The 14,623-nt window shown below is 42.2% G+C and overlaps 2 long non-coding RNA genes across 52 annotated transcripts in view; one reads left to right on the top strand and one right to left on the bottom strand.

Annotated features, from left to right (window-relative positions):
* Window positions 1-2,215: 2,215 nt before the first annotated feature.
* LOC148000264 (uncharacterized) lies at window positions 2,216-8,091 on the bottom strand. Of its 2 annotated transcripts, XR_015641796.1 has the most exons (3): window positions 7,730-8,057; window positions 4,265-4,343; window positions 2,216-3,011 (listed from the first exon to the last, which is right to left on the bottom strand). It is a non-coding gene; the product is annotated as an uncharacterized LOC148000264 (long non-coding RNA). The 2 variants fall into 2 exon arrangements; XR_015641795.1 differs by lacking the exon at window positions 4,265-4,343 and having other exon boundaries at window positions 7,716-8,091.
* Window positions 6,919-14,623, top strand: part of LOC134482872 (uncharacterized) — a 52,020-nt gene continuing 44,315 nt past the window's right edge. For 10 of the 50 annotated variants that reach the window (XR_015641755.1, XR_015641766.1, XR_015641760.1 and 7 more), the window contains exons 1-2: window positions 7,046-7,349; window positions 7,704-8,253. This is a non-coding gene — a long non-coding RNA (uncharacterized LOC134482872). Of the gene's footprint in view, window positions 7,350-7,703; window positions 8,254-14,623 lie in introns of all 50 variants that reach the window. The other 40 variants (XR_015641783.1, XR_015641785.1, XR_015641780.1 and 37 more) reach the window with 26 other exon arrangements.

Genomic DNA, 14,623 nt, shown 5'->3' with positions numbered 1-14,623 from the left:
TTTAATTTCCTCAGATTCTGTTGTTATGTCTCCCTCTTGATTTCTGATTTTATTAATTTGGATACCTTCTCTGTGCCCTCTGGTTAGTCTGGCTGAGGGTTTATATATCTTGTTGATTTTCTCAAAGAACAAGCTCCTGGTTTTGTTGATTCTTTGTATAGTCCTTTGCATTTTTACTTGGTTGATTTCAGCCCTGAGTTTGATTATTTCCTGCCTTCTACTCCTCTTTGGTGTATTTTTTTTTGTTCTAGAACTTTTAGGTTTACTGTCAAGCTACTGATGTATGCTCTCTCCTATTTCTTTGTAGAGGCACTCAGAGCTATGTGTTTTCCTGTTAGCAGTGCTTTCATTGTATCTGATGAGTTTGGGTATTTTGTTCCTATATTTTCAGTAAATTCTAAAAAGTCTTCAATTATTTTTTCCTTGACCAAGTTATCATTGAGTAGAGCACTGTTCCACTTCCTTGTATATGTGGCCTCTCTGTCCTTTTTGTTGTTATTGAAGACTAGCATTAGACTGTGGTGATCTGATGGGATACATGGGATTATTTCAATCTTCTTGTATCTGTTGAGGCCTGTCTTGTGACTCATAATATGATCAGTTTTGGAGAAGGTACCATGAGGTGCTGAGAATAAGGTTTATTCATTTGTTTTAGGATGAAATGTTCTATAAAAATCTGTTAAGTCCATTTGGTTCATAACTTCTAATAGTTTCTCCATGTCTCTGTTTAATTTCTGTTTCCACGATCTGTCCATTGATAAAGTGGGTGTTGAAATCTCCTACTATTATTTTGTGAGGTGCAATGTGTGCTTTGAGCTTTAGTAAGATTTCTTTTATGAGTGTAGGTGCCCTTGCATTTGGAGCATTAATATTCATGATTGAAAGTTTATCTTGGTGGACTTTTCCTTTGATGAATAAGAAGGGTCCTTCCTTATCTTTTTTGATAACCTTTGGTTGAAAGTCAATTTTATTTGATATTAGAATAGCTACTCCAGCTTGTTTCTTGGGACCATTTGCTTGGCAAGTTGTTTTCCAGACTTTTACACTGAGGTAGTGTCTTTATTTGTTTCTGAGGTTTGTTTCCTGTATGCAGTAAAATGCTGAGTCCTCTTTACATATGTAGTCTGTTATTCTATTTTCTTTAATTGGGGAATTGAGTTCATTGATGTTAAGAGATAGTAAGCAATAGTGATTGTTGTTTCCTGCTATTTTTGTTGTTAGAGGTGGAATTATGTTTGTTTCTCTCTCTTCTTTTGGTTTTGTTTCAAGGAGATTACTTTCTTTTTTTTTTTTCGTTAATTTTTTTTTCTTTTTTCTTTTTTTTTTTATTATTAACTTGAGTATTTCTTATATACATTTCGAGTGTTATTCCCTTTCCCAGTTTCCGGGCAAACATCCCCCTCCCCCCTCCCCTTTCTTATCGGTGTTCCCCTCCCCACCCTCCCCCCATTGTCCCCCTCCCCCCAACAGTCTAGTTCACTGGGGGTTCAGTCTTAGCAGGACCCAGGGCTTCCCCTTCCACTGGTGCTCTTACTAGGATATTCATTGCTACCTATGAGGTCAGAGTCCAGGGTCAGTTCATGTATAGTCTTTAGGTAGTGGCTTAGTCCCTGGAAGCTCTGGTTGCTTGGCATTGTTGTACATATGGGGTCTCGAGCCCCTTCAAGCTCTTCCAGTTCTTTCTCTGATTCCTTCAACGGGGGTCCTATTCTCAGTTCAGTGGTTTGCTGCTGGTATTCGCCTCTGTATTTGCTGTATTCTGGCTGTGTCTCTCAGGAGCGATCTACATCCGGCTCCTGTCGGTCTGCACTTCTTTGCTTCATCCATCTTGTCTAATTGGGTGGCTGCATATGTATGGGCCACATGTGGGGCAGGCTCTGAATGGGTGTTCCTTCAGTCTCTGTTTTAATCTTTGCCTCTCTCTTCCCTGCCAAGGGTATTCTTGTTCCCCTTTTAAAGAAGGAGTGAACCATTCACATTTTGATCATCTGTCTTGAGTTTCATTTGTTCTAGGCATTTAGGGTAATTCAAGCATTTGGGCTAATAGCCACTTATCAGTGAGTGCATACCATGTATGTCTTTCTGTGTTTGGGTTAGCTCACTCAGGATTCTCAGAAAATTGGACATTGAACTGCCTGAGGATCCAGCTATACCTCTCTTGGGCATATACCCAAAAGATGCCCCAACATATAAAAAAGACACGTGCTCCACTATGTTCATTGCAGCCTTATTTATAATAGCCAGAAGCTGGAAAGAACCCAGATGCCCTTCAACAGAGGAATGGATACAGAAAATGTGGTACATCTACACAATGGAATATTACTCAGCTATCAAAAACAACGACTTTATGAAATTCGTAGGCAAATGGCTGGAGATTACTTTCTTGCTTATTCTAGGGTGTTGTTTCCCTCCTTGTGTTGGAGTTTTCCATCTATTATCCTTTGTAGGGCTGGATTTCTTTTTCTTCCTCCTCCTCCTCTTCTTCTGAGCATCTACTGATCCTTTCCAGTTTATGGCATCAATTCCTTCTCCATTGTCCCCAGAATTAAACTATTTGCAGCTGACAAAAATTATGCCCCTCTGAGAGCACTAGACAATCATAGTTAATGGCTGCGAACAAACTGAAGAAAACCCACATCCCAGACCTTGCATTAAAGCAAAGAAAACATACATAACATAATTGGGTTTTTAAAGTAAACAAAATTCCCACTACAGTGCTTCATGCGTAAGGATCTGGATTCCAATCCCTAGAGTCAGGTTAAAAGCCTATGTAGTAGCCCGAGTCTTTAATCCTAGTTTCTATAGTGGGGTAGGAGAAACAGATGGGAGAATCCATGGATTCTTGTGGCTAAGCTAGTCTGGCACACTCAGCAGTGAACATGAAGAGAAGTGTTTGAAAAAAAACGTGGCAGTTAAGTAGCAAGGACTGGCTCCTGAGGTTGTCCTCTGATCTCCATGCTGAGGCATGTGTATACCTGCACTCTCATACATGTTCATGCACATTCCCAAACCTGCAAATACAAAGATAAAACAAAAGGGTTCATTCTGTTGCTTGAAATTGGAACAAGTTTAGATGTTATGATTTCAGTTATTCTCGTGTCTTGGAAAGAGAAAAAGAAACAGTATCTGTTCAGTCAGATCAATGAGAGGAAATAAATCTAACACATCAGGTTGTGGAACTTCATGAAGCAACATTAATGATGTTGTTGTTGCAGGATCAATGGAAAATGGATGTAGGTGGAGTGGGGACCCAACTAGTTTGCCCAGTCACCTGATTCCAGTTCTGTCTCTTCAGGCTAGTACCATGCTGGAATAGGAGACAAGATGGGTAGAGTTTACTCCACCTCAGGGTCATATCACATCATCACCTGTTGGTTATTATGGAACTCTGTTTTGCTATTTCAGATGAATTTCAGCTTGGTAGAATAAAATTCTTCTCAATAGAACTTTTCTGTAGTTTAAATAACTTATTTGTCCTTGTTTTTCAAAATGAAGAATGAGGACATCCTAAATGGATGGAACTAGAAAATATCGTCCTGAGTGACGTAAATCAGACCCCAAAGGATATGCATAGTATGTACTCACTTATAAGTGGATATGAGTCAAAAATGTACAGAATATCCAAGACACAGTTCACAGAACTCAGGAAGCTTAACAAGCCATAGGGCTCAAGTGAGGATGCCTCAATCCCACTTGGGAGGGAGAAGAAAGCAATCATGGGATGGTGGAGGGATGGATCTGGGTGAAAAGAGGGATAGGGAGGGGAAGAGGTGGACATGATCAGGTATTAGGTGGGGGAGAAATGACTGAAGTCCTTAGGGCCAGCCGAAAGAATGGAAATAGACAACCTTGGGAGGTAGGAGGCTGGGGATTTAGCTCAGTGGTAGAGCGCTTACCTAGGAAGCGCAAGGCCCTGGGTTCGGTCCCCAGCTCCGAAAAAAAAAAAGGGAGGTAGGAGGTAGGGGGACCTTCCAGAATGTACCAGAGACCTGGGAGGTAAGAGATCCTCAGGACTCAAAAGGAGAGACCTTGGATGAAGTGCTCTATCATGGGGAGAGAACTTGTAGAGCTCACTTCCAGCAGAAAGACAGAGCATCAAGTGAGAGATGGGATTGCCAACTCACAGTCAAAAACTCTGACACATAATAGTTCCTGTCTGAAAGAACTGCAGGGAAAAGTGGAGAAGAGCCTGAGGAAAAAGAGGTACAGTGACATGCCCAGATAGGTTTGGGGTGCTCACAAAGAGAGACCTATCATGACTGACCTCCAAAAGATCCAATGAGCAGCTGAAAGAGTTGGATGCAGACATTTATACCCAACCAATGGACAGAAGCTGCTGACCTCTGTGGTTGAATTAGGGAAAAGCTGGAAGAAGATGAGGAGGAGGACCACCCTGTAGGAGGACCAGCCATCTCAGTTAACCTGGATCCCTGGGATCTCCCAGTCACTGGACCACTAACCAGGCAGCATATACCAGCTGAGATGAGGCACCCAACACATATATAGTTGAGGACTTCTGGGTCTGGGTTCAGTCAGAGAAGATGTATCTAACCCTCAAGAGAAGGGAGGTCCCAGGGATAGGGGATAGGGAGAATGGGATGGGGAGGTGGGGACATCCTCGTGGAGAGGGGGGTGGGGTCAGATGGACTAGGAGGAGGATAAAATTTAGAGTGTAAAAAAAGATTAAATAAAATTTTAAAAATTAATTATTTTTATTTAAACTCTTCTCCCAGATTATACCAAATAATAGAGGAAGCATCATCTGAAAGAAAACATAGAGATTTATATCTATCACTAAGTCAGATTTGTACAAATATCAGCTCTGTTTTCAGAAACGGGGATTTCTACTGAGTGATTATATTTTATAAATTATTATTCATATCTTTGAATTCCCCTAACTTTTCACACACTTCAGGGCTCATGCATTTATTTGTCTTGAATGAATGTCAGTTCATGCTTTTTCAGTCTAATTGATTGATGATCCTTGACTTTTCTCCCTAAGACCTTTTTGGGTTTTTTCTTGAAAGTCATTTTGAGGTTTAAAATGCCACATATTTAGAGAATGAGGTGTTCTTCAAGTCAGTTATTGTATCCTGACATATAATTTGTATCTGGACATCTCCTGTCCTAAAGTTTACTTGAAAGCACATTGTTCAAATATAACTCTATTTAGGCAAATTAGTAGATGAACTTCTATATTTAAAAATTTTGTTCATGGTTCTTCAGAACTTTTAGGTTACACAGCACTGTGGTCATTGAATGACATCATTTTTGTTTATTCTACAGCTAGGTTTGAGTCTCCTCAGGGAGAATACTTTCAATATATTTCACCCAAAGGCTCGGGGATCTTTGAAGAAGAAGAGGCAGCAAGATTATAAAAAAAAATGGATGTGCTGATAACATGAAGGAAATAGTGTTTTTCAGACACAACAGGGCAGATGTGCACTTAAACTCACAGGGATTGTAACAGAATACACAAGACATTTACAAGCTCCAGCTAGACAAAATTCTAGCAAGAAGGGGTAAGGTGCACATGTAATTAAGTTACCAATTGGGCAGTTATTGGTGTATTTGATTGCCTTAATGATGTAACCACTGATAGTTGACCACACAGTATGGCTATCTCAATACCAAAAATAAGTAGACAGTACAAAATGGGTTTAATGACAAAAGATGATAAAGAAAAAGTAAACTCTCAGTTAGAAGAGAGAGTGAGTAAAGTAGCAAGTGGGAGGGGTGGTAGCTGGGGAATAATCCGTTGATCATGTGAACTTCTGAAAGTATTAACTAAAAGATGCACAAAAAAACTAATTTTAAAAATTCTGACTAATAGTTCCTGATAACCTGTTTATTTTGTTCCATGCCTTTCATTACTTTTACAGATTTATCAGATATTTTGAAAATTGCATCTGTACCAATCCAATTAGTTTATGTTTTCAAAATTGGCATGTTTATAAGTTAAATTTGTGAAAACATTTTCTCCTTGTGAAATTCGTATTTGAAAACCAGTTGCCTCCAGAAAATATGGAAGTCCTAGATGGCCTGAACAGAAACTTCACATATTTTTCAACTGGACATGTAAGTCACTTCAATAAAAGACAGAAGGTTATGCACCAAACATGTTATATCAACTTGCCTAATGTTGAGCCTCTCTTTTCCACTGGTGCCTGACTGTTCAGAAGCCCACAGTGGATCTTTTGGTTTTGAGTTTTGTAGATACAAAGGTTTCCATGAAGAGGCTAAAGGAAATTTTGATGAGAGATTCAAAGAGAGGAAAGCATATTTATCCAGAAGTTCAGTCACTAAAAGGAGTTTATAATCATCAAAATGTTTTTCACCTTTCACTCTCTACTTTAGAATGTGAAACAGACTCAATTGTTACAAACAAGAGCAAGCAAGTTATTCATAAGCCTTGATTTAAAATTACGTTAATTAAAATATAAATATACTATTCTTCCCCTTACCTTTCCTAAAAGTGAGGAGTGAAACATTTAGGTTTGAAAATACTTGTAGCTTGTGGTCATGACTCAGTAGAATCTTGCGTATCTACTGTACAATGATGTTAACAAATTCTGACTTATGAAATTACAAATTCAATCTCAGAAACACCAAAAACCCACCAATTGATTTTTGCTAATTAACAGTATTCAGGCTCCTTTAAGCAGTTATGTCCACAGAAATGAAAGAAACAGCTCAGAAAATAAATAGAATTTTGCAACAGCTTAGCAGTTCACTAAAGCCTGAGCCTGTGTGAACTCAACCAGCTCTGTGTAAGGTCAAAGGCCTGTAATCCCAACCCCAGCCCATTCTCAGTCTTTCACCACAACCTTGGTTTTCTCTCAACACAAACTTGGACTTTCACCTAAAGTCTGAGACCTTCAAGTACAGTTCTTTCATAATGTCCATATCAGACAGATCAATGTGAGGTTGGAGAACTGCAACTCCAGCACACTATCCCTCCCCAGCCTCTAGGAAATCATCTACTATGGGAAGTCTTATGCAAATCCACTTGCCAAATTGAGATCACCTGACCAGCAAAATCTCCATGTGTCTTCTTAGGACATCTAGCCTTACAGAGGCCAGAATGCCCTCTAGACTAAGCCAAGAACTCACACAGCTCAGTGTCACATGCTTACTGTAAACTGTAGAATCTACTTGTCTACCTGCTTCCAGTCTTCAAGCTCTAGAGCCCAAACCACAGCCTGCTCTGGAGCCAGAGCCAAAGCAATGCTTCCATCTAAAGCCGGAGCCCCACACAGGTATGAAACAGTTGTCAGAAATAGCAGTGACACAAAGTGACTGCCCATCCCAGAGGAAACTCTCAGCAGTAAAACAACCTCAGAGCTAAGGTAAGAAGATAAGAGTCAATGAAAGAAACCCAGTAATCAGGAGCAGACAGCTGGAGAGTGGATGGGAGGGGAGGGTAGGCTGGGAGGAACTTGGAGGAGTATAAGGAGGTGAAACTGTAATCAGGACATATTGTTTGAGAAAAGAATGTCTTAAATAAAAGAGGAAACATTCTTAAAAGAGGAAGAAAAAAGAATGAGGAGGGGACAGTTTGATATCCAAAAGGCTATCAAATTTTCTCTTCAAATGTAGAATCATGATCTATTTTCCATATTTTTTTAGGAGGAAGTATAACTGTAATCTTTTCTAAACCTATTTTTCATGATGGTTCTTAAATGCTTTAACCTCCCTTGTAGCCCACCACCCACCGAAGAAAGGATACAGGTTCTTTGGAGCAAGTCCCATCTCTGTTGTCTGGAAATCAGCAGTTCAGTTCACAGATTAGCAGCGGCTGCTCAATCCACTCGCAAACACTTTACGGATATACTAGCAGTCCAGTTTGGTTAGAGCCAGAATAGCAAACATAAATCAGAAGTGGTGGCATGACCTAGCAGGGATAGCCAGGCCTTGGCAGGAGGGACCAAGAGGGACAGCAGGAGAAGTTCTCAGCTGTGCCTCTCTTGAGTGAAGATCAGTGAAGACTCGAGACCCACAACTTTTGCATAGCCAGCTATATAGCAAGCCAAGCTCTGTTTCAGTAGCTGTCCGGCAAGTCCTATTTATACTCTCCAAACATCATTTGTCCTCCATGGGACTTGCCTCAGCACATGCATCTATCTCAGCTGACATCACTCTGCCAATCAGCCTGAGTCCGAGGAAGCAGCAAGAAACTGCAGCACACCCCCAGAAGTTTTTTGGTCCATTTCTGTCTACGACACCTTGACAAGTGCATCTCAGCTACACAATGTAAGTTGGACCATCATGCATGTCGTTAGCATAGAATTCTTCATCATGTGTCCTTTCATATGCTTGCTTTAGCACAACATCCTCTCTCCTGTATCTGCTTCAGTGAAACGTTCCTTCACAAGTCTGCCTTAGCCTTTCACCTGTGTCCTCTTCAGGAAAACACTCCTTCATGTGTTTGCCCCAGCAAAGCACCATCCAACTGACTTTCCAATGAACCCTTAAGTTTCTACTTCAAGGAAGTGTGCCATGGCGGGGGGGTGTGGACTTTGATGCTTCAGAAAGAAGCTCAAGGAAGGTCCAGTGTCTCTCTCTTTCTGCTGCTTGTGGATCTGGATGTAGAACTCTAAGCTACTTCTCCAGTACCGTGTCTGCCTGTGTGACACCATGCTTTCCAGCATGACAATGGGCTAAACCTCTAAAACTGTAAGCAAGCCTCCAAAGAGCCTGTCTTTTCATAGCAATAGAACAGTGGCTAAGACAATGGGGATCACTGGTGCTTGCCACTTTTGATAAATAACAACCCAACAAGGTCTAGAGAGCCTAGAGACTCTAGACACTGCAGGGATAGAAGGAAGAACAGAGCAGGGCGCCTTGGGAAGGAAGGGTGTCTGCAGAAGGTGGCATCCAGAACACAGTACATGAGATGGGCCAGGAGGTGCTCTTTCACAAGGTAACTTCAGCATGGACAGATCCAAGTGAACAAGAAAAGAAAACAAGTGACAGGAGTTTGTTCCTGGCCCAGCCTCTGGTTAGAACAAATCCACAGTGCCATGTGGCATATGTTGCCTGTGTTTCTTCTGCCCCTTCATGCAGAAATACCAAAGGATAAGGAAGGCTCACCCACAGCACAAACACTGACTAGTCCAGGTAAGATATTTTCTAAGTCACTTTAGGGAGATGTTTCCTCAGCTTGCTCAGGCTTGCGCTCAGTGGGGATTAGATGGGATCACATCCAGAAAAGCCCAATTCCTGTCAAAGACTGGCATGGTGGGGGATGGAGTGAGAGAGTGGCAAACACTCCCCACTATCGAATAGAAATCTCTTCTTAAAACTCTGGTAAACACTATAAACTCCCCCGAAAATACACATTTGACCAGGACCTGTTTTGTCTGCAGTTAGTGAATAGTCTTTAGGAACCTACTGAACCGGGATTTGGGTACAAGTGCTAGGAGACAGGATAAATAGCTTTACTGCCAAATATTCACATGCCTGAAGGAACAATGTGTTTATGGACAGGAGTCAGCAAACCACTGAATCCCATAAATAGAAACAGACCAATATAGGATGGCCCTTTCAAGCACTGCAGAGGGAGTGGTACCCTGACCCCTAAGCCCCTGCATTTGTCCCTGGCAGCAATGGCTTCGTACTACCATGAACATATTCAGTAGAGTCTTTGGCTGATGTCTTCCTCTTTTCTTTTTGTGCGTGTTTATATGTATGCATGTTGGTGTGTGTACATATGCATGTGTACACATTGTCATGAGTCTCTGGAGGTCAGAGGTCAACTTTGGATGTGTGTTTTGAGATGGCGGCCATTGCACTAGCCAGAAGTTTGCCAAGCAGGCTAGGTTAACTGGCCAGGGGTCCTGTCTCCATCTCCATGCTTGGATTACAAGCAAACATCTGCCACCACCCCCAGCTTTTTTATAGGGGACATAGGGCATGGGGGAGGGGTGGGTTGGAACTCATCTTGCATAAAAGCGCTTTTCTCAATGAGCCATCTCCCCAGCCCCTGATGTCATTTTCCCTTTTCTCTGCATTGAGCATCAAGCCCACTGCTGCAGCCATTCATCCAGGTGAGTGCTCTGACTTGAGCTACATCCCCAGTCCCATTGGCCCCATAGATGTATGCAACTTAAGGCTACTTAAACCCTTGCTCCAGATCCCCAGTCAATCTCTCCACAGCTCCTCCGCTGAAGAGCAGAGGATGCTCTGGCTGGGGGCAGGCCTTCTTTCTGGTCTTCATGCTACTGACCCATTTTTTAGTAAACTAGCATTCTGGCTCTGTAGGATAATCTAGGGGGTGTGGCCAAACCCTCTTCTTTTCACCCCTAGGGATCAATTTGTTTATGCCTCTGAGCCTTCTTGGGAGGTAGCCAGTAAATTCTAATATGCTGAGACTGAGATTTCATTTCTTATTAAATTCCTTTGAAATATCTGGGGACTCTTTTTTTTTTGATTCCTTTATTTTTTTCTTTTTTCTTTTTTTCTTTTAATTTTTTTTATTAACTTGAGTATTTCTTATTTACATTTTGAATGTTATTCCCTTTCCTGGTTGCAGGGCAAACATCCCCCTAATCCCTTCCCCTCCCCTTCTTTATGGATATTCCCCTCCCCACCCTCCCCCCATTGCTGCCCTTCCCCCAACAATCACATTCACTGGGGGTTCAGTCTTAGCAGGACCAAGAGCTTCCCTTTACACTGGTGCTCTTACTAGGATACTCATTGCTACCTATGAGGTCAGAGTCCAGGGTCAGTCCATGTGTAGTCTTTAGGTAGTGGCTTAGTCCCTGGAAGCTCTGGTTGCTTGGCATTGTTGTTCATAAGGGGTCTCGAGCTCCTTCAAGCTCTTCCAGTTCTTTCTCTGATTCCTTCAACGGGGGTCCCGTTCTCAGTTCAGTGGTTTGCTGGTGGCATTCGCTTCTGTATTTGCTGTATTCTGGCTGTGTCTCTCAGGAGCGATCTACATCCGGCTCCTGTCGGTCTGCACTTCTTTGCTTCATCCATCTTGTCTAATTGGGTGGCTGTATATGTATGGGCCACATGTGGGGCAGGCTCTGAATGGGTGTTCCTTCTGTCTCTGTTTTAATCTTTGCCTCTCTATTCCCTGCCAAGGGTATTCTTGTTCCCCCTTTTAAAGAAGGAGTGAGGCATTCACATTTTGATCATCTGTCTTGAGTTTCATGTGTTCTAGACATCTAGGGTAATTCTAGCATTTGGGCTAATAGCCACCTATCAAGGAGTGCATACTATGTGTGTTTTTCTGTGATTGGGTTACCTCACTCAGGATGATATTTTCCAGTTCCGACCATTTGTCTATGAATTTCATAAAGACATTGTTTTTGATAGCTGAGTAATATTCCATTGTGTAGATGTACCACATTTTCTGTATCCATTCCTCTGTTGAAGGGCATCTGGGTTCTTTCCAGCTTCTGGCTATTATAAATAAGGCTGCTATGAACATAGTGGAGCACGTGTCTTTTTTATATGTTGGGGCATCTTGTGGGTATATGCCCAAGAGAGGTATAGCTGGATCCTCAGGCAGTTCAATGTCCAATTTTCTGAGGAACCTCCAGACTGATTTCCAGAATGGTTTTACCAGTCTGGGGACTCTTCTTTAAGGGAGTAATTAGAAGCTGCAGTATCTACATGGGTATATAAAAGATAACACACACACACACATAACACACACACAACACCCCCCCACCACACGGAATATTTTTGGGAATGGGGTGCAGACCTGGAGATTTAACCTAGAGGCCTTATACATGTTAGGCAGGATCTTTTATCTCTGGACACATCTCCAGCCACCCCATAATTGGACCAGGCTTGGCTTGAACCACGAATCCTTCTGCCTCAGGCTCCCAAGTAGCTGAGGTGCTACAGGCCTGTGCCGCTAAGCCCAGATTCCCTACAGTATTCTATTTTACTTTAATATACTTTTTCTTTATTTGCACATGTGTGTGCCCACTTGTCTGTATGTGCACCATGTATGTGAAAGGTCAGGCAGGTCCAGAAGTGGGCATCAGAACTCGTGGAACTGGAACCATAGAGAGTTGAGAGCTGCCCATTGTGGGTGCTGGGAACAGAACTCAGGTCTCCTGCAAGAGCAGCAAATGCCACTAACCCCTGAGCTGTCAACCCAAACCCAACTCTCCATGTTTACTTTGGTCTCCCAGGTTTGCTAGAAAGTCACCCTGTACTCCAGGCTGGCTCCTAACTTTTGAGACTCCCTCCACCCTGGCCTCTCACATACTAGGATTGTATGTATGTATGTGAGCCACCAGGCCAAGGTTGTTTAAATTATTTTTTTTGTAATAAGCCTCTGTATTAGGGAAGTGACCTCCTCTAAGATCCATACATGAGGCTAGAGGTGTAGCTGGTTGAGGAAGGGTTTGCCTAGCATGCTTGGCTCTCTGAATTTGGTCTGCAGCACTGTATAAATTGGAGAAGGTAGTGCTCAGGGGTTAGACACAGGAGGATTCAAAGTTAAAAGTCGATCTTGACTATATATTAAGTTCAAGACCAGTCTGGGTTAGATGAGACCCTGTCTCAATACCAACAAACAAACAAACAAGCACATGTTGAAACTATAACATTATAGCCTGATATGATGACACTCAGGGGTGCGGCTTTTGGGGAGCAGTTTGGTGAAGAAAAGATCACGGGAGCACACCCTAGGATTGTTTAGAGCCCTTGTAGGAAGAGGAAGGGATAGGAGATGTAACTCAGGGGAAGACTACCTGAAGGAAGAAAAGCTAATCTGTCTTTCTACCACGTAAGGGATACCACACAGCAGCAAGATGGCAGCCATCCAAACTGGGTAACCCACAAGGAGCCAACTCAACACATTTCATTTTGTGGGGGTTTTGCTTACTCATTTGTTTTATTTTTGGTTTTTCAAGCATGGTTTCTCTGTGGAGCCATAGTTGTCCTAGAACTTGCTTTGTAGACCAGGCTGGCTTCGAACTCAGACATCCTCGTACCTCTGCCTCCCAGTGCTGGGATCAGAGGCATGCATCACCACACTGGGCTTCAACTAGGCGTGAGTTTGGCCTTTCTAGACTTGCCAGCAGTGGACTTCAGTGACTGTTTCTGCCTCCTGTCTGTGTTATTATGTTACTGCTGCCTGAGCTGAAGAGAGAGAGGGCAGCTGTTTATCACAAAGTAAGAGGTGGGGTGGGAGCTGTAAAATGTGAGAGGGGAGGAAGAGGGGCCAAGATAAATTAAAACCCAAAACAAGAGAAAATAAGGACTTCAGGTGGAGATGCAAAATGGAGAATGTTGTGGTAAGATTAAAAAGGAACATTTTCTATCAGTTCTTGTGAGCTGGATCCACTCACCCCAGGTGCTACCCTACCACAAGGTCCACAAACTGCCCTCTTCTGGCTGTCTCCCTTTAGCCGCTCTTTCCATGTGGTTCCCACCACTACACACCACACACACACACACACACACACACACACACACACACACACACACACACACACACACACACACATCATTCTGCAGGCCCTTGCAGGCAACAGAACCAGATGCTTAACTGTCTCTCAGTCATTTCTTTCACATGCTGTCCTCTTTAGCCTGGTTCCAGAAACTTGTAATTTAGCAATTAGATTTATACGTTGAATTCCCGTTCCACAATACATACATACAACAAATTCACTGCCAATTAATAAAGATTTAAACTGCCCTCCAAGATAAGACAAAATCCACCCAATCCACCTGGACCTAGACCATCCTACTCTGTTGTCTCCTTCTTGATTCTATTTTTCATATTTTAATAACAGATATTGGTCAATAATTTTCTCAGGGGTAAATACAGTCCAAGTTTATTTGCATCTACTTTCTGTAGTTTATGAAGATTCTATGGTAAATTATTTCCAAGATAAATAAATAAAACATCATAAGCCAAAGACATTATTCCTGGTTTCATCAGTTTTCTATGAATGATTCCAGGGCTGAGAGAAGAAGATATATCATCTTACAGATGATAAACTTTGCTCTGATGCATGTTCAAAGCCTGGGACCAAAAAGATAATTATTGCAACTTCCAGGGCAATTAGTTAACCATTGTGATGACTACCTTCTAGCTGACAACTTGACTGTATCTGGAATAAACCACAGTCTAGAAATGGAAGGCACAACCCACATCTTGAGGCTGGAAATTGCACTCATTTAATCTAGATCTTGAGGCACACCTTTAATCTGGGCCATGCCTTCTGCTGGAGACCTACATAAGAACAATGGAAGAAGCAAGGCTTTGTTCTTCTTTGCCTGCTTGCACTTACTTTGCCAACACATCTGTTGGCACCTACTTCTTCAGGATTCCAGCTTATACAGAAGACCAACTGAACCACTCAGCCTCCTGGGACGGAGTAACTACTTGATTCTTGGACTTCCTATTCACAGCTGGCCATTATTGGGTTAAGTGGACTGTGCCCAGTAAGTCATTCCAATACATTCCCTTCCTATAGAGAGATTCATTCTATGAGGTCTGTGACTCTAGAGAGCCCTGACTAATGCAGCTGTGGATGGGACCCAGGGTGAAGATCTCACTGGGCATGTTTTGTAAGGCTGGGTATAACACAGTCATATTGTCTACCAAGTGAAATCTCATTTCTTGTTTGGCAATTTATTTTATTGCTGT

This window comes from Rattus norvegicus, chromosome 17, assembly GCF_021556685.1.
Source record: "Rattus norvegicus strain SHRSP/BbbUtx chromosome 17, alternate assembly SHRSP_T2T, whole genome shotgun sequence".
Classification (NCBI taxonomy): Eukaryota; Metazoa; Chordata; class Mammalia; order Rodentia; family Muridae; genus Rattus; species Rattus norvegicus.
This window is presented reverse-complemented; position numbering and strand designations above follow the sequence as displayed.